This window comes from Malaya genurostris, chromosome 1 (genome assembly GCF_030247185.1).
Source record: "Malaya genurostris strain Urasoe2022 chromosome 1, Malgen_1.1, whole genome shotgun sequence".
Lineage (NCBI taxonomy): Eukaryota > Metazoa > Arthropoda > Insecta > Diptera > Culicidae > Malaya > Malaya genurostris.
The window spans coordinates 26,220,259-26,241,151 of record NC_080570.1 but is presented as its reverse complement, the minus strand read 5'-3'; the positions used below and the strand labels follow the sequence as shown (position 1 = coordinate 26,241,151).

The window sequence follows — 20,893 nt, the reverse complement described above, 5'->3', positions numbered from 1 at the left end:
TACGTCACTTATACAATCATATCTCCGGAACCAAAAGTCACAGCCATTTTATCTTCGAACTTGATCAATGCCCCGATAGTAGCTTTCAAACGAGCCCAAGTTTGTTAAAATCGGTTGAGCCATCTCTGAGAAAATTGAGCGCGTTCAAATATCTTCGAAAAGTGCACACACATACACACATACACACATACACACACACACACACACACACACAGACATTTTCCGATCTCGTCGAGCTGAGTCGAATGGTATATAACACTATGGGTCTCCGAGGCTCCGTTCGAAAGTCGGTTTTTCCAGCAATTCTAATACCTTTCTATAGAGAAAGGCAAAAAGGCATTTTAATGAATCGATGTGGATTGAAACAGAACTTTGATTTTGGATTGTGCTCCAAAAATGTCTCTGATTTTCAAATACGCTTCAAAGCGACAAACAGGATAGTATGACTTTAAACGGTCGCACTGTTCCGGTTGGCATCATTGATCACGGAATGATTCAGAATTCGAAATGAATTCCACTAAATCGACTTTGCGCTGGGCAAACTGCTCCCCTAAGTAATCAACACTCAACAGAACAAACTTTCGGCAGCTCGGAGGTCGTTGTGTATATTTTCATAACCAACGGGGATCCCAACGAATTGGAGTGAATAAACAAATGAGCCGCAAAACGGCTCCCTATCTCTGTAAACAACCAGTCTCAACTCCAGAACACACAACAGATACAGCGAACGAAGGAGTTAGAAAATTACAGGAAATTAGCTTTTGCAAACTTAATCCAAGTTTTGCAATTGATTGAAAACAACTGGATAAGAAAATTTCAAAAAGATTAAATTTAATTTAGATTTATTGAAATAGTGGTTTCGCTGGCGATGAACAATAACTATTCTGGTGCTTCATTACAAGCTAAAGGAAAACAGAAACGTAAAGCGAAGGAACTTGGCTGACGTGTTCCGGTGTTGGTAAGAAAGAATTTAAAAAAAATAATTCATCACTCAGTTTGAATCGGATAAAATTCACCAATTTTGTAAGCCTTTCAAATTAAATTTCTGTTTATGAATTTATGAATCGTTTTGGCCTTCTTTGAGAAAACGTTTGAGCTCCGCTACTTCCGATACCGAAACCGGAATTCGAAAATCGGTATAGCCGAAATCAGTTGAATTCACCTAAGGGATGTGGTTCACAATACCTTCATTTGATTCGAAATTTATGAAAATCGAGAATCGTAGTGCGTTCCCAATATAATTGTTAGGTTCCTTCCAGGATCGAAAACCGAATACCGGTAAAATTGAAATGAGTTTATTTGGTCATCGACTATCAAAATCTACAAACCCGATAAACCCGATTAATTTATGTGAAATTGACATTTTTACTCTAACTACCCTGTATCTCTTCTGATTAAAAAAAAATTCTGATTTTTGTGGGATTCCAAGACCCTCCATTTGAATATTAGTTGGAGGAAATTAGTTTAGCCATCTACGAAAAAAAAATTTATGCCATTATTTCAATTTCGTTACACATATCATCCTGTAGTTCCGGAACCAGAAGTCGGATCCAAATGAAATTCAGGAACGTTGTATAGCAGCGTAAGACTTTTCATATGAATCTTAGTTTGTAGATGAGATTTTCATTTGAATCCAATCGGTTGAACAATCTTCTAGAAAATTGAGAAGTTTGATGGAGATGAAATTCAATAGCAGGCTATGGCACCAAACGATCTCTCATTAGAATCTAAGTTTGTGAACATTCGTCCTACCAACTGGGACAGAAAGGAGAAGTTACTTTTACAAAAGAAAGTCAATCTTTAGAAATTTTGGTTGCCTCATCAATGGCTAATGACTAATCTGTCCATATTTTGATCAGCGGAGGAAAATATCATAGGATCTGGCAACGCGAAAACAATCGCGTATCGAAAATAAGCTATTCACAAATTTTTCTTCCGAATTGAAAACGATATTTTATTCAAACTGAAAATTTATCCTTTATTGTACGAGGTTAAACTTGAGCATAATAAAAACCGGATGAAATTTACGTTATTCCTTGTTGAATCGCATTTTTTGGACGCTTAAGCCCAAATTTTTTTGAACTCCTGCATGTTACCAACTGCCTTACCAGTCTTCTTGAAGACCCATCACGATTGCCCAGTAACGTTCGATGGGTCGAAGCTGAGGGCAATTTGGTGGATTGATATTTTTCTCAACGAAATTTATACCCGTTTCCACAAGCCAACTGAGAGTGATTTTGGCATAGTGAGCCGACACTAAATCCGGCCAAAAAGGGTGGAGGTGTACTATGCTTCTTATATAAAGGCAGTAATCTCTTCTGGAGACACTCAGATCGACAGATTTTTGCATTTATAGTTCCGGTAGTGTAAAAATGGTTGACTTCAAACCTCAGGAACATATTGCTTGCCATACCGGTACTTTTCGACCGAATTTCTCCACTTGAATCGATCTGTCAGCATTGCTCACATCCTCTCCAACGACGACAGTAAAGTATTGTGGACCTGGAAGGGTTTTTGAGTCCTCCTTTACATAAGTCTCATCGTCCATCAAAACGCATGCATCGGAACACTGCGAAAGACGCGAATACAATTTCCGGGCCCTTGTTACTGCTCACTTTTTCTGTTCTACACTTTGTTTCGAGATTTTCGCCTCTTGATACGCTGGATCATTCCGACATTCGTTCCTACTTTTTTTGGCTAAAACAATGAATTGACATTGATTTGTTCTTCGTGATTGAAGATATCACTTTCTGGTCCAGTTTCGGATTGGAAGAACCGGGTTAGTGTTCCTCAAACTGATTACTGGATTCCAAACCGCTTCGCCAATTTTCGCATAGTATGACCCGTCTTACTTAGCCATGTGTCCAGAACCTTAATTTTCACTTCCTTTTCAATACGCGACATTTTGAAAGCGTAGAATTTCAACCGCACAAACAAGTAAACAAACGAAAGCTGACAGCCAAACGCACAGCAAGCTGTGATCTGAGGAAGAAAATTGTTCACAAATAAAAGCGTACAACACAAATGTATGTGGATAGCTTATTTTCGATACACTCCTTACATTGACGTGGTCTGTCCGAAAATACATTACTCGTAGATGAAATTAGAACTTGTTTTACAGTAAACTCTTATGTTCTTCTGCATACTTTTACGTACACGAAACGCGCATTTGGCATAAATGACGTTCATTTACCATTGAAAATATTCAATACACACCAAAAAATTTTGAATAATACAGGTGACTTAATTCCTCATACGATGTAATTCATAATTTGTCAAATGACGGAAAATTTTATTTGTAATGACTTAATGTTAGATTAGCTTGAATTCTACTGGTTTCAACTGTAACTTGCGTTCTGCTAGCAGGTGCGACTGTATCGATTTAAATACACCTTTTACCAGCCAAGCAGATGCATGCTTTTGTGATTCAGTCGATTAACAGACGTACTAGCGATCCAATGATTCTCGGTTCAAGTCACGGCGGTTGATATCAGTATTCTTTTTTTTTAGTTTTAAACCGAATATTGAATGTTCTTCCACGTAAATTTGCGTGAACGTGAAATCACAGGGATTTTTTTAGGTGTGTACGAACCGTTTCTGGTGAAATAAAAATGATTTTTGCTTTGTGTTTTGTTGTGTTCGCTCTCAGACAGGTGATAGCATTCGAATACATCAATTTCGTTTACCTGTACGATTATGGCAAAATCAACAGATATATTAGTGAAATCAACAACATTTCAATTGAAACAACCAGGGCGTGAAACAATTTTGATTAAAAATCAGAGTGCTCTTTTTTTGTCGTGAATACGACTTACTTTACTATGGGGTGCCTTTTCAAAATTTACCCTCTGAGAGAGTGGTAAGTTTTTGATCGTGAATATCTCTTGTTATATCTAACGAATCAACATAATTTTTGCTACATGCCATCGGAAATATGATCACAATTTCATGATGAAATTTTCAGTTGTGTGACATAATCTCAAATAGTTCAAAATTACACTTTTCTTAAATGTTTGGTATAAACGAGTATCAAAGAGGATAATTCATAAGGCGCGTTTGCCTTTCTCGTATTTTGAAAGCTAATAGCTCAGTGATCTGTGGAAGGATTTATATAATCTAACTACCAATAGAATCGAAATTTTTCAACTTAAACGTGTATAGCAAAAGCATTGAAGTATTTCAATAGTAAACTATTGAAAAAACCTATCTCATTTGACCCATATCAACACCAGCCAATCAGAACGCGTTCTGAGGAAGAGAACAAAATATCTGTGGCTGTACAACAAATCGTTCGAGGAAAATGTTCCGAAAAGTGGTGAATATCGTAGTGAGCTCCTCAATTTGGTCCTTCTGAATGCTAGAAACGAATCCCTACAGCATATTGATAGTTTCTTTCAATAAATCATGCAAATCTGAAATGAAATAATCGACATTTAAATTCTGTATGCGGCAATTTTTATTGCCGTTAGGACCGCCCATTAGTGAAAAAGCTACAAACGAAATTACGTAAAAAGAAAGCTCCTAACAAAAATTGAATCAGTTTGGATTCTATCGCCAATGCGAGCAGATGTATTTTGTGCCGTTTGCAAAGCTAGTTTCGCTTCCGACAAGAGCGATTACGTCACAGCTGCCAATCATTTGTATTGGTGAAAAAGCAACGGTGGAGAGCATTACACGAAATCAGCCGTTCTAATGGCTCAAAAGTTTTCTAAAGAACTATTAGGATTTGTTGTTCGCAAATCGAAGGTAAATACCCTCAGTTTAGTGCAAATCTAGAACTGTTTGATTTGATTTTTGCACTTTTCGCTGTGTGAAATTCACAGTAATCTGGATCAAGTGAAGCCTTCTTTGTTTTTGCGAAAAATGTGGAAAAGGGGAATGCTTGCATAATTCATACAATTGATCAACTAATTGATATTCGGAAGTGTTAAGGAACATGTCAGTTGTTTTCGTATTCACGACATCCAGTTATGTCTCTGACATTACCCACCCGCTTTTTTGCACAAATCGTCCTGTAGTTTCGGAACCAGAAGTCGGATCCAAATGGAATTCAGGAACTTTTTATTTTTCATATGAATCTAAGTTTGTAGGAATCGGTTAAGCCATATCCTTAGAAAAAGATCTGAAAAAAGCAGTTCTTCTTACTGGCGAATCTTATTTCGTCATACACAGAGATGCCAGGTCTGCAGTTTTGTTTTTGTAGCAGACTTTTGAATCGTATTTCTCGCATATATTCTTGAAAATTTACCGACTTTTCCGATTTTGTTTGTTTGCTCGCCAAACCAATTTCGTGCATCATACTTTCGAGTTCATAGACTTCTTCAACTCTGGCCGAAGATATTTGACATTTTCGCCTGACATCTCTGTTCATGATAACTTGCTTGACCAAATGCGGTGATGGTAATCGTATTAGTCGAATTAAATTGTCTACAAAAGTATTTCAAAACACCAACAGATCTTCTTTGTTATCTTTAGCAATTAGGACTGTATGCATTAAGAGAAATCCCAAAGTAGCTCTCCTATACTTAGCTATCGCCAAAACAAAGCCACACAAGCATCGCTAAAATTCTTCTCTGATTGATTTATCACGCTACATCGCACCGATGTTGCACTCACTCGGATTTGGATCTAATCTCTTTTTAGCCTACAGCGAATGACTGTTTAGCATTAGTGTTGATACTGAAAAACGCTATTATCGCTGATTTCCTACGAACTGTTTTCTGGAGAGACCAAAACTAGCGCGATGAGTTTCGAGTCACTCACTCTCTGTTATGGTCACCACGCGGGACACGCATTGAGTGTTTCTCCAACTTCTAACGGAAGCGTACATGTGCCCGACTGCCGGCACCAGCGTAGCTGTGCTACAATTGTGGCAAATGTCGTGCAACATCTTCGCGGCCCAGTAAGCGAGCAAGGTCGGCTGTCAGCTCGTTGGCTGGTGCGCGGGTTGATGTGCGAAAACAAAAATCAATGCTGCATCGAAACGGTTTACTGTGATCTCTGAAGAGCACTTTTATCCAGTTCGCTTCGAACTGGCATCGCAAGTGGTTGCTTCGGTTTGCACCGGTAGTGCGCGGTGTGCCGGCGGTTCTGACGGCTGTGGAATTTTCGTGTGCTACTGTACTCTCCCGACCGGCTAGAGAAACCAGTGACAGTGATAAAAAAAATATAACAAGATATCAAATCGCGTTCCCATTGTCAGCGAGTAACGCAGTGGTGTTGTGCTAAAATATTGTTAACTTCCGGGTATCATTAGCAGGTGATCGAGAAGGAAAACGGAAGTGTTTCTTTCGATTCGTAACACCTGGAATGTGAAAATCTGGTTTTTACGAAAAATCTCAGCATCTGTGGGAGTGTGAAGAGAAAAAAAAACTGATCAACCGATAAAGTGAGTTATGTTCAACCAAACATACCGAGGATAATTAGTGCACAAGAAGCAATGCTTTCAGTTGAGGAATTGGGTGTAACGCCCGCTGATTGGATCCGTCAAATATTTTGCGAAAATGTGCGTCCGAAGGAGGGTGAGGAGACCAAATTGCTGCTGTGCTAATTGAACCAGTGATCGGTGGTAGCGTTTTTTATTTTCTGTTTTGGAGTGATCAGGTGATAATGATTGTTGATGGTGAACATTGAGAAGAAGGTAATTACTTGTGCGGAAAAAGAAGAATGTCGATAAGAAGCAATTGGCAATCTAAAGCTTAAGTTTGTAGTCGGTGGATAAGACCTCAGTGCTGCTGAACGGTGGTTTTGTCAGTTTTATTATGAGGTGAGTAGAACAAGATAAGAGTTTCTCAAAAAGGTAGTTAAGAAAGGATTTTCTTGCTGCCGATTGTAATCAATTTCGTAAATTAGTCGTGCATCTAAACGGTTCGCAATCGAGAAAACGTTTACTGCATCTTGTGGCAAATTAACTTGAAAACGTTTAGTGCTTGTAGTTTTCCAAGAAAGTATTACATTCATAAAGCTGGAACCAGCACGTACCTGAGACTATTCAGGGAAAGGTCAAATATAACTGCTGACCTTTATTCCATCATTTTTATCAAACTGCTCGGAGCTTGGGAAGGATAATGTTGTCTCATCATGTCGTACTACAAGTTGAGTCAGCTGCGAAGAAAATGCTTCTCTACCATCAATCAAGGCAGCTACTCAGAACCGGAAGCCTTGTTTACTTGTTTGCTTGTGGAAGAATTAAGTTTAAACATAGGGTAAAGTGTTATAATATGCCCCCCTTAAGAAAACATTGTGATATTTCTAAATGTACTGATATATTATCTTCGAGAATGTATTTATTTCTTTGCAATACGACTGAGGAACATAATTTTCAATGATTTCGGAAGAAGTGATGAGAATTGATTGATATAAAAACATTTTCCAAAACGACCACATTCTCAGTTTTTTCGCTTGCCGTTGGCATAATGCCCCAGCAACCGTATAATATGCCTCACAACAAATCAGTGGTATGCCCCACAACAATAATGCAATATGCCCCTTGAAATGTCGGTATAGAAGAAAAACAGATAAAAAAGATATTATTTGCATCAGAAATCAATTGCATAATCAATTAATTACAATTGGAAACCAACATTTTTTATCCTCCCAACGATACTTTTTGTTTCATTAACCGTTATAAATCTTTAAAACAATATTTTAAATCAAAGCATACTGTTGAATCGAAGGTGGGGCATAATGTCCATAGAGTGATTGTTATGAGAAAATTCGTATATCAAAGAAATGGCTTTGTTTCTCCAGATATTTATACTGTATATAGAGACATTAGCACTGCTGAAAGTTAATTACTAAGTTGCAACCGACCATTAGACGTTTTACACGATTAATATGCTTGTTTAGTCGAAGCAAAACCTTACATCGAAAAGCTATCTAATGATATTTTAAGTTTTTTCATATTTTCCAGCAAACCACAACTGCCAAACTTGCATACCAGAAAGATCTTACGAAAAGAAAACATTAGAGATAAAACTTTTGTTTAGAAAAGTCTTGAATACTTAAAAAAGGAAGGGGGCGTTTTGGCCAGCAGTGGCGCTTTATAACACTTTCCCCTAAATAAACTTAACGACGCGCATTAGCAAACTTTTGAAGCTTTGATCTTTTTGTTACTCAGGTAGGTGGAATTCAAGGTGAAGCAATGTGTTTGATGACCACTGCCTCATCAATTCAGTTCTTCTTTTTGAAAAAAAATTACATTTTCATATGAAATCTTCGAATATTCTCGCTTAAAAAGATTTAAAGAGGTTAAGAAGAAAGCTAGCAGACATAGTGAATCTGCTGATTTCCATACGTTACTTACGGTTTATGTGGATTTTTAGATAGGGTAACATATAAAGAATCAAGCAACACACAAACAAATACATATAGATCACATACGTCTCTCCGAATCTACGGATTCAAAATAAACTATGGTTTTGTTATGCGATTTGGTTCGAAGTTCTGCTGTGTTCTATGCTGAATAACAGAATCTTGTGATTAGTCTTGTGCAAGTTTTACCAGGGGCTCCGAGCGTGAGCGTGGAGGGCCAATAAAAAAAAGTTTTCAAATGACGTTTTTTCAGCAGATTCCCCAAGACAACTGCTTTACATTTATCTACCGTAAGAAAATGGACTTAGACTCAGAACAATAAAGTATGTTGCAACTCCACCATGAGACTAAGACTCGCTCGTCCATGACATTATCCCTTATGACGATTGGAACCTTTCGGCAGTTTTTCACTCCACAATTCACACTATTTTTTTTTTTGGCGCAATTTAGCATAACTGTGGTTTCTTCTAGAAGTTAACAAATATTAAGGATAAGATGAACATGGAGCTTGAATATGTTCTATTTTTTTCGTATAGATGTTACAATAAAATCAGTATTTCGGGTCTGCATCGCTCTGTGATCCTGTATGTGAAGTCGGAAATCGATCTTAGGCGAGCTATGTGAAACGCAAAGGTATTATCCATTGCATGCTACCCGCCTCGAGTTTTATTTTATTTTCTAGAGTCAACCAAAAGATGAACCAAACTTTTCTATAAGAATTCTAGTGCGAAGTCTGAAACCTGAAACTGATACCTGTAACCTGTAACTACATTCCTTAAACTCAAATCATAGCACTTGACACCTGAACCCTAAAATCAGTAACCAGATACTCGATTCCTGAAACCTATGAGCTGGAACCTGAAATCTGAGACCTGGAACCTGATATATGTAACCTGGAACCGGAAATGTAAAACCTCGAATCATTAACCAGTAACTTGATTACTGAAACCTAGAACCTGTAATTTGAATCTTGAAACCTGAAACCTAGAACCTGAAACCTGTTACACGTACCCTATAATCTGCAACTTGATTCCTGAAACCTAAAACTAAGAACCTGGAACCTGAAATCAGTAAGGAGTGTATCGATAAGTAGTTAGCAACATTCAAATGGTTATTACTCTGAAATGGCTTAATTTTTTGCAGCGTGTTTCGCGGTGACATGTTTGTTTACATGTCAATAACAGCTGCGCAATCGATTGGTTTCGGTACGGTTTTTCGTTTCAATGATGAGTCGAATAGATCCGGAAACGCGAAAGAAAATTATGCACACTTGGTGCTCAGAAAGTGGTGTCACGTACAACGAAATTACAAAACGGGAGAAAGTGCACCACACCAGTGTCAAAAATATTATCGAGAAGTTCGGTAAGACTCTTTCCATGAAGGATTTGCCCCGATCCGGTAGGAAAACGGGTCCCAGCCAGCCCGGCCGGGACTTAAAAGTGGTTGAGTACACCAGGAAAAACCCATCGGCATCGACACGGGATTCGGCCAAGTAGTTCAACACCAGCATCGGGATGATTCAACGGATCAAAGTTCGGAACTCCCTGAAAACGTACAAGAAACAGAAGGTGCCGAAAAAGTCCCTGGTACAGCAAGTTCAGGCCAAAACAAGAGCGCGAAAACTGTATAACCGGATTCTACAGAATAAAGACGGATGCATCCTGATCGACGACGAAACCTACGCCAAGAAAAACTCTCGAGCGCTGCCCGGACCGCAATATTATACGAAATCGGTGTACCAGGACCTGGACGACGCTGACACCACGGTGGCGATGGAAAAGTTTGGGCAGAAGGTGTTGGTCTGGCAAGCAATTTGTACCTGTGGTTTGCGGTCGTCGATTTTCTTCACGATGGGCACAATTATCGCCAAGGTGTACGAGGAAGAATGTTTGAAAAAGAGAATGCTGCCACTGTACAGAGAGCATAAGACTCCTTCTCTCTTCTGGCGGGATTTGGCTTCAGCCCACTACGCCAACTCCGTTCTACAGTGGTTGTCAAAAAATAATGTACAATTCGTGGAAAAGGACATCAACCAACCGAACTGCCCAGATCTTCGGCCAATTGAAAGGTATTGGGCAATTGTGAAGCGGCACTTTCGGAAGGAAGGTGCAGTGTCCCAAAACTTGCAGGAGTTCAAAAATCTGGACAGCTGCCACCAGGAAAGTCACAAAAGTAACTGTGCAGAATTTAATGAAGAATGTCAAGTCCAAAGTGCGAGCGTTTCACAGAAACTAGGATTTTCTTCAACATAATCAGTGAAATGCATAAAAATGTAATTTTTCTACAATATATCGAAAACAGATGACAAAATATGTTTTTTTCCGCTTTTTTATTCAATAATCAATGTTGCTAACTACTTTTCGATACACTCCTTACCCGAAAACCTGATTCCTGAGTCCTAAAACCTGTGATCTGTAACCTTAAACCTGGAACCAGGAACCTGGAACCTGGAATCTGGAATCTGGAACCTGGAACCTGGATCCTGGAACTTGGAACCTGGAACCAGGAACTTGGAACCTGAAATCTGGAACCTGGAACCTGGAACCTGGAACTTGATTCCTGAAACCTGAAATCTTTAAACTGGAAAATGGTGCTTGGAACCTGAAACCTGAAACCTGGAACCTGGAACTTGGAACCTGAAATCTGGAACCTGGAACTTGGAACCTGGAACCTGGAAACTGGAACTTGATTCCTGAAACCTGAATTCTTTAAACTGGAAAATGGTTCTTGGAACCTGAAACCAGAGACCTGAGATATGAAACCTAAAACTCTGAAATCTGAAAATTGCAACCCGAAATCTGAAACCTGAAACCGGAAATCTGTAATCTGTTACCCTAAACTAGAACTTAAAACTTGAAACCTGGAATCTGCAATCTGGAATCTGGAACCTGGAACCTGGAAACTGGCACCTGGCACCTGGAACTTGAAACCTGGAACCTGGAAAATGGAACCTGGAACCTGAAACCTGGAACCTGAAACCTGAAACCTGAAACCTGAACTTGAAACCTGGAATCTGGAATCTGGAACCTGGAACCTGGAACTTGAAACCTGGAACCTGGAATCTGGAATCTGAAACTTGGAACTTGGAACTTGGAACCTGGAACTTGATTCCTGAAACCTGAAATCTTTAAACTGGAAAATGGTGCTTGGAACCTGAAACCAGAGACCTGAGATATGAAACCTAAAACTCTGAAATCTGAAAATTGCAACCCGAAATCTGAAACCTGAAACCGGAAATCTGTAATCTGTTACCCTAAACTAGAACACAAAACTTGAAACCTGGAATCTGGAACCTACAATCTGAATCCTGAAACTTATGACCTATAACCAGTAATCAGTAGCCTGATTCTTGTAACCTACAACCTGGAATCTAAAACTTGAATCATGGATCCTGAAACCTTGAACGTAAAAACCTGAAATTTTAAAAATGCTACCCGAAGTCTGAAACCTGAAACCGGAAACCTATAATCTGTTTCCCCTAACTGAAACCTAAAAACTGAAACCTAAAACTTGAAACCTAAAACATGTAACCTGAAACTTGAAATCTGAAACCTAAAATCTGAAACTTATAACTTATAATCTGAAATCGGTATCTTGATTCCTCAAACCTAAAACGTGAAATCGGAAACCGGAGACCTGTAACCTGAAACCTTTCACATATAATCTGATTTTTGATACTTCGAACATGAAATCAGTAACATGTAATTTGAAACCTGGTACCTGGAATCTGAGCCCTGAAACCTGGAGCCTGAAGCTTGTTACCACCTGTAATTTGTAGTCATTCAGGCTTTGGTACCTCATAGGCAGTGGCGCATGGTGAGGTGCGGGTGGAGGTTGCGGTCGAAGGGGACATTCGCCCCAAACAAATCCTTGGGTCATTTTTTGTCCAAGTCATCTTTCCAATGATGGAGTTCAGCATTTTTTTGTTCACTAAACCAACGATGGGGCGGCAAATTTTTTTTTGCCCCCGGCGCCAAATTTCTCGGTACGCCATTGCTCATACACTCCAAAAAAATTTGAATTTTACAGGTGACTTAATCCCTCATACGATGTAATTCATAAAGACCTAATTTGTCAAATGACGGAAAATTTTATTAGTAATGACTTAATGTTAGATGAGCTTGAATTTTCCTGGTTTCGACTGTAACTTGCGTTCTGCTAGCAGGTTCGACTGTATGGATTTAAATGCACCTTTTACCAGCCAAGCAGATGCATGCTTCTGTGGCTCAGTCGATTAACAGACGTTACTTGCGATCCAATGATTCTCGGTTCAAGTCGCGGCGGTTGCTATCAGTATTCTTTTTTTTTTTTTATTTCAATGAATTTCATGTCATGAAGTCTTAGACACAATATTAAATGTTCTTCGATGTAAATTTGCCTGAACTGCGACGCTCCATTTATGTGCATCTAATAAGATGTGAAATATCAGGGTTTTTTTAAGTGTGTAGGTTTGTGCTAGAGTGCACATGACTGATTTTAATTATTTTACGTTTCGAATCCAGCTCATCAGTGCGTTAGCAGATTCCGTTGAACTATAATGCCATCTCGTGGAGCAACATAACCCGCTAAGCAGACGCCAAGTCATTGTTATTTGCAACGCACTTATTTCGCACCAAAGTGCAATATCGAAGAGGAAAACTTGCTAAACTTTAAACTAAAAGCTAAAATTAATCGCGAAATTGTTCACAGCCTTAGTACACATTATTGCTTTCGGCTGCGAAATTCGTTACCTCTAACTATTGGTCGAAGGTCGAATACGGCAGCATCTGGAATAATAATCCATGATCTTGAAAACGGAAACAACATTGTCGGGGTACTTTTTATTCGATTAAATTTCCCCTTCCCAAACGTAAGCGGCTTATGGCTGTGGCGAACCAAACATGAAAGCGATCTGATCACAGCCAGCATCGAAATGTGCAATTTTGTTCGTTCTATCCTAAATGTATCCTAGCTAATCTTCTGTTTCATCACGTTCGATGCAAAAAAACTTTTTTTCACTTTATATTTAATAAGAAATACAGCCTTGGCTCTAAGATGCCGAGGGAATCCTTAATCCTTAAGCGTAATGAAATTGAAAATTTCTAAATTAATAACCTCCAAACCTTCCCACGTTCATGACAGTTTGTCCGAATAGTGTTACTCCCATCGGAGCGAAGAACCATACTCCGAATCGACATCCATCCCGCGCTCAAGTGGATTTAAATTGAAGACCGGTACCAACTATTTTGGCAGATTAGTGTGGAAATATTCCCCACGGGAAAATCATCTTTACAGAAAGGCACCCGGTTCGAATGAATGAAAACTCCTTCCCCGTCGCATTGGGCTGCTGTCCGATGAAGCCGTCTTTTATTTTCCGGTGAGGACCAATGTGTTCTTATCCGATCCAACGTAGATTGGAAACTTTTGAAGCATGGATTAACTGTACTTGCCCATTTCGAGGGCTGTTGGCCACTCGTAATCATTAATTTAGATGGGTTGCTAGGCATTGATCCATCAGCTGGATTTCCGACTCAATAACAGAACAGAATGGTGAACGCCTTGCAGCTACTGGAGCTACTACTTTAATACTGGAGTAATGGAGAAAAACACTTAAGCCGAAGATTCAGCAGTAGCCCTACGTCTCGAGATAAGCGTTTGGAAAGATAAAAATAGAAGAAAAAAATCGATTGATTTTCTATCCAATGTATTTTTCTTACAAGCAGTTAACACATGGATCAATAAGTCCCGAGACTAAAGCAGAGATGGTGCTCGTAGTAAACCAGTAACCACGTCTTTCTAGAGTACTAACCTTTGCTTGAAACGGGTCAAAATTTTAAGTCGATCCGACCAGAAACAGCTGAGTTATCGAGGTTGGAGTAAAGTCGTTTTGTAGTTTGTTTAAAAAATGGAAAAACTGAGTTTCGTGTTTTGATAAAACATTGTTTTTAATGGGTAGAAACACCGTGCAAGCGAAACAATAGATTGAAAAATGTTATCCGGACTCTTGTCCATCAAAAGCAACGATTTGTCGGTGGTTCGCCGAGTTTAAACGTGGTCGTACCGACACAAATGACGCGGAACGCTCGGGTGAAGTGACAAAAATTATAATGAAAGATCGTAAAGTGAAGCTCCGTGAGATTGCTGAGATGACACAGATATCATATGGAAGTGTATTTACTACACGGGCAAAATTCCGATTCTAGAAATGAGCAAAAAGTCATGATTTGGGGAAAATATTATATTTTCATGTTATGATAATACACGATGATTAAAATTTCTCGGATCATGATCTATTTGGACTGATTTCGCTGAAATTTAAACGTATCGCACTTGACATTGTGAGGTATAACTTCAGGCGTGTTTCTGCTACGATGGTAATTTTTGCGACATAAATTCAGGCGTTTTGTGTGATTTTTGCAACGATGTTAATTTTTGCAACATTGATTCAGTGAAAAGTACGACGAACTTTAATCAAAATCATTAACACTTAAAATATTAAAACGACGACGCCTAAAATAAGGTGTTTACTTGCATTCATTGATTCAGTTTTGATTTTGTGTTCCTGAATTTAAACACTTAAACGAACTGCATGAAAGAACACGCGTGAATCAAACCTCTTAAAAAGAAACTCTATGTCGACTTCTTGCAAAAAAAATCGTCCTATTTATAATATTTAGGTAAATCAATACAGCTTGTGTTGTTATATCTATGTAACAAATTAATCAAAGAGGTTGAACAAAATATTTTTCTGATTTTCGTAAGATGGTACTAAAAATTCACAATCGAATTTATTTTTAGGTTTACGCTAGCTCTCGGAATATTATTCTAGCAACAACGGTCACATCAAATATGTAAGAATACATTCAAACAAAATGTAACATTGATATTTGTCAAGTGAAAAGCGTAGCCGTGCTTAGTCTCTTATGATGTCAATTTTCGGTTCATTATCTTTATTTTTATGTTATGTTTAATTCTCTATCAGCCGATGGGTAAAACAACACGATTGTTAAATGAACATGCTTCAGCATCAAGTAAACATTTTCAGTAGGTCTTGCTTTTCAATGTCTGCTTTTTAATTTACCATTAATCTATTAAGCAATCTATCACATCACTTGAGGCAGAAGGTTCAAAGTGATATCCGGGTAGAAAATTGAAGCTACGAGCTTTGAAAGAAATGCATTCTTCAAGTAACGCATTTTCGAACCATGATGGATTTCCATGGGAGAAGAGATATTGCTCATGGTTTCATGATAAATTAAAATGATTGGTTTCATGATTTTCTAACCATGACAGCAGTAACGGATTTCTTTCCGTATATCCTTCATGAAAAATTGAGCATGAAAAAGGTTTTTTCCAAGTGGGTGCCGCGATTGCTTTCGATGGAACAAAAACAGCAACGAGTCGATGATTCAGGAAGCAGTTTATCGCTATTTACTCGCAACAAAAAAGATTCCTGGCGTCGTTACGTGACCATGGACGAAACATGGATACATCACTACACTTCAGAGTCGAAGCGGCAGTCATCTGAGTGGCGCACAGCTGGCGAAAGCCGTCCGAAGCGTCCGAAAACGCAGCAGTCAGCTGGACAAAGTCATGGCGTCAGTTTTTTGGGATACGCATGGCGTGATTTTCATTGACTACTTCGAAAAAGGTAAATCGATCAACAGTGATTATTATATTGACTTACTGGTGCGTTTGAAGGAGGAAATCGCTAAAAAACGACCGCACATGCAGAGAAAAAAATCCCTTTTCATCAAGACAATGCACCCTGTCACAAGTCGATGAAAACAATGGCAAAATTGAACGAATTGGGCTTTGATCTGCTTCCCCATACCCCATACTCGCCATATTTAGCCCCCAGTGACTACTGGCTCTTTGCTGATCTTAAAAAAATGCTCCAGGGAAAAAGATTTGGCTCAAATGAGGAGGTCGTCGCTGAAAATGAAACTTATTTTGAAGCGAAAGATAATTTTTTTTATAAACATGGTACTGAAAAACTGGAAAAACGTTGGAACCATTGTATCACCCTAAAAGGTGAATAAAAAAAAATTTTGCAAAAAAAATGTTGTTTCCATTGTTAGTCTCGGGACTTATTGATCCATGTGTTATGTGCTTCTATGGCTCAATCCATAAATGGTCGTTCGTCATGATCGAATGTTTCTCGGTTCCATTCTCAATCGGCAGCGTATATTTTTCGTTATATTTTTAAATTCCATTGAATTTAAGGGTGAATAATTTTGAAATTGAACATCAAATTCTGTTATATATGATGAATGCATTTTGTCACCGAGCTTATTCAATTCAATTTTACAGGTTTTCTTTCGAACGGTTTCGAATTTAAACATCAACCACTAATTCTGTTAAGCTATGGCGTGTCTAGCAAAATTTGTGTCTGGGGTAAAATATGATAAGCCGTCCCTAATCGTAGCAGCCATTGGTTTAGCGAGCAAAAACAAAGATCCCAGAAAAAAATTTCTTTTCTTTGTCATCCTGAATGTAGAAACTTTTCTTGCTGGCAATCGTTTATATTATGTTGGCAATCAGCATAAGTGTAAAACGAGCATGAAGGACGTACTTCGGAAGAATTTAACACCATTCAACGGGTAGCACTGAAAAAAATGAAAATGTGAAAATGAAAAAAAATCGATTGGAAATAAAAAACAAGTATGATTTGATTCTATCAATGTTTTTGCATTATGATTTGCATCTGATAGATCTAACCCTGATTGAAAATATTTTATTTTTAGATTCGCTTTACAGCAAATCGTTTCAGTGTTCCTTGAAAGCTAGTTGATTTTACTCCGTGTTATTTCGTTTCCCACTGTTCTTTTATCAACCGTTACAGTCGTGATCGCACAGTTTGACCACTTAACGCTATCCATTAGGCACCGGTAACTTCATCGGTGTTCCACGAGCTCGTGATGTCATGGCATTCCTGGTCTGTTTTGTTTTGTTTTGTTTTCTTGTCAAGCAACACGCGCTTCGAAATAGGTAACCGTAATTTGACCGCACGTAGCCACAGCGTGATGGCGATGAAAGCATTCCAATTCCTTCGAGACTGTAGGGGAGACCAGGGAGAGAATGGACAGTTTTGGTATTGCGCAAAACAAAAAAAATATTTTCACTCGGAATGTTATATACTGTTTTGAAAGGTATAACCTTTGATGACAAAATGAATCTGTTTCGGAAACATAGAATTCGAAAATTGTAACCTGTTTTCTAGGCCGTCAATCTTGTTTTTCATTGGATTTAGATTTGATTAAATTTCACTTTTTACTTTTTTCTTAATCTGCTCAGGTCGACTTTACCTGGGTGAATTGACGATTAAAAAATTGTGAATTGTAGGATAAATAAATTAAATAATGAATTAATGAATAACTTGAAATAAATCAATTAAAAGTTGAGAATGAATGTATTGAATAATAGTAATAATAATATAAATAGTTATGATAATGATATAAAACAAGAAGGTACAAAATCATGCAAATACATAATTATTTATATAATGTTTTCTTTTATTTTATTCAGAATATCATTTATATTCCTTTTATTTTTTAATAAAGTTTTAATCAAATTGTGCACGTATCTTACAGTGTAACCGAACTTAAAGATTACAACATCTCAAATTGGGTGGGGAAAGATGGCCAGTCACATTTCGACGCAGAAAACAATCAGACATGACCAAATATTGTGTGAGAATGAATTTTTTTAACGTTATTTAAATCTGGCTACTGTTTCGAACATTGACAATTTTATTTAAATTCTAAATTACTAATTTTGTTAAACAAGTATGAAAAATGATGAGCAAAACATGTGGGATAAATAGCAATGGTTTTCTAGAAAAAGATCGAAATTTAAATGAATAAAAAAACGTGAAAAATGTGAAAATGCTGTGGCTTGAGTGTACAATCCGGGTGAGTTCAAAATGAATTTCGGACAGCTTCCTGATCAAAAATTCTACATAGTGACAATAGGAGGAGATGTTCATGTGAAGTTTAAGTTTGCTTTTATGGACAAATTTGCCTAAAAACTGATGATTTGACAAGAGATGTGCAGCCACGAAGCAAACACCAAAGTGTTCGTGACGAATAAGACGATAGACTCGAAACTGTACAAGGAAGAATGCCTTAAAAATCCGCGTACTACCTTTCATTAAAGCCCATAAAGGTCCCATGGCTTGATTTGGCCACTTTCGTCCCGGCCTTCCCTAAACGAACGAACCATTAAATATTTTTTTATAAGGACGTCTCAAACGAACAATGGTTCATTTGAGCCTCCATGGACTTTGCCATATGATGAAACAAGTTACATTACCAGATGGGATGTCGGATGATCAAGATAATAATTCTGATAAACGACTAAAATTTAATCGATTATCAAATATTAGAGAAATTTAAGAATCAGACATCCCTACCTAAGAGCATGAATGCAGTATTGCAGAATTGCCATAAAAAATTGTGATTAGCCAAAACAATGCCAGGATATTTAATCGATATTTCATTTGATATCTTAATTATTTTAAATTTTATATAAGCAAGTGACCAGCGTATCGACATTACAAACTAAAGCCGCGAAAAGAAAAAAGAAGCTTAGAAGTTACGGTAAAATCCTAATAATCGATATACGTCGTTTGGAACGGTACTGGCAGAACAGAGAAAAATGTAGATTGTAGATTCCATCTATCCCCCGAAGCTAGCGGCGATTAATGATGATTACAGTTTGTGTAATTTGTCGAGTTACAATTCCACTATCTTGGCGTTATGCTGATGCAAATCGGAAATATCTCACACAAGCACCCCATCATAAATTATTTTTGTTTTGTGTCCAAGTATGGATATCCGGAACGGATCTTGAATGAAATGTTATTCATTCAGTTAAAGTTAGCGCAGAGAAAAAAATCCGCAGATAAAACATATCTCGAGTTTAATTCAGCAAACGAACGAAGAATACAGCTAAGAGTCTCATTTAAAACTCAGTCTTTCTATCGATGCATGTGAATTTAATGGAATTAATTGTATCCTAGAGAAGATCTTCCATTTTATCCAATTGAACTTTATCTGTGTTTGAGTTAGTCATGCATTTTTCCACATTTCGGCCACTTTAAAAAAATAGCAAAATACTCAGTATTGCACCGGTTTGTAGTAAATGGTTTTGTTTGTAACAAATGAATCCTGTCCTCGTGTATAAGGTAGAGTTTGGACAAAATAATATATTTTATGAATTCGACGAACGAATACACCCAAACCTCCGTTTACGTATACTTTTTTTACGTTACCTCTTTTTACGCCGTAATCTTTTTTCACGAACCAACGTAATCTTTTTTTTACGAACCAAGTCTCATTTTCGGAACGGGTTTGATGAGTAGATGTTGGAAAACGACGTGTTTGAGTTAGTTCTGAATTCCGAAATGGCATAGCCATTTGCTCCAGTTATATATCTAGAATTTCGCTTTATTTAGAGCACTTGTTCATCAGCTTCAGCAGTCTTGATAATCTGGAACTGATTGGTATTTTTAGTGTTTTTTTTTATCTGTTAAATCCGACTAAAATTTAGATCTGCCGCAGATATTATACTACCGTTTTCAAACATGTAAACGCCTACTCATAAAAACCGTTCCAAAAATATGCATATTGTGACGGTGTTCAAGCAATTCGAGTAAAATCGACACAAACTGTAAGGGTTTTCAAGGAATAGTAATTAACCAGAAGCCGCCATTTTGGATTTCGGAACGATCTTAAACATTTCCTTTTCTTACATCTACTCATCAAACCAGTTCCGAAAATACCCATATTCTGATGGTTTGTAACGAATATCGATGAACCGGAAGTCGCCATCTTGGAAATTGATGCGATTTAGTTGTTGTTGTAAGAACATCGAACGACCTTAGAGCAGCACTGTTCAAACGAAAAAACACCCGTCTTGCTTGCCCCAGAAACTAAACGTTTCACAAAAGCACGTGTACCTGCGCAGCTTTTACGCACATTTTCGCACACCGTGGGCATGAACACGATCAACAGCTAGCCATGCTCGGTTTAACTCACTACCACTACCAAACGACTCTGCAATGCATCAACCAGCGTTGCCAGGTATACCAATTATTTATACCGATACTAGCTGAATTACCCGCCGTTGCTCGGAAATGTTTCGTGAAGGCTAAAAAAAAATCTAGAAGTTATCCTGCTTAGTGAAATACTCTGATTGTAGTGAAACATAACTTAGACGACAACCCGATTGACCAATACTCCGTTCATATTCAGATTGCGAATGATCAATTTCCCATCTCAGATCTCACTATAATCATAATTTTCACAGTATTCTCGACAAACCGGGTCAGTTTCATATTTGAACCCATTTGTTAGAAACATTTAAAACACATTTCTCTCTATAAATACCTTCTTGGTAACCTCCGAGTTTCATTTGTATCACAATTTTCGTCACAATCGATCTACAATACCTTTGGCTTCCATGGATATAATCACTTGCTACTCCCTCCTCTTTAAAAATAATTTTATGACATCATGAACTGTTCAAAAATTTCCATCTGATAATGATTATTTTTTAACGAAAAGTTGTTTAACATCATAACTACATTCGTACTATA

General features: G+C 37.8%; 1 protein-coding gene across 2 annotated transcripts in view; it reads left to right on the top strand.

The window, feature by feature from the left end:
• The first annotated feature begins 6,013 nt into the window (after nucleotides 1-6,013).
• Nucleotides 6,014-20,893, top strand: part of LOC131435512 (pyrokinin-1 receptor-like) — a 141,610-nt gene continuing 126,730 nt past the window's right edge. For both annotated transcript variants that reach the window (XM_058603496.1, XM_058603505.1), the window contains exon 1: nucleotides 6,014-6,766. The gene's annotated coding sequence lies outside the window, so the exon portion shown is untranslated. The remainder of the gene's footprint in view (nucleotides 6,767-20,893) is intronic.